We start from the raw sequence: 323 nt of genomic DNA on the forward strand, positions 1-323 counted from the left end.
CCACCATCCATTCTAAGGATGGATGGTGGTGATGGCTGCACAACAATGTGAATGTACCTTAATGCCACTGAATTGCACATTTAAAAACGGTTAAAATGGTACATTTTAGGATATATATATTTTTAACAAAATAAGAAAATTCAGTCTTGTACTAATATTCATACAACTCCTCAGTATGGACATGTCTGTCCCAAATTTGAGAGAGAAATATTTTAAAATCAGAAAAAGACTAGGGCTTATGTTTTCATTTTTGCTATAATCATTTTTGCTTTCATCATTTAAAACATAAAGGTTAGAAAAACATTAAACGTTAGCATCACACA

Source organism: Rhinolophus sinicus, linkage group LG03 (assembly GCF_036562045.2).
Source record: "Rhinolophus sinicus isolate RSC01 linkage group LG03, ASM3656204v1, whole genome shotgun sequence".
NCBI classification, from domain to species: domain Eukaryota; kingdom Metazoa; phylum Chordata; class Mammalia; order Chiroptera; family Rhinolophidae; genus Rhinolophus; species Rhinolophus sinicus.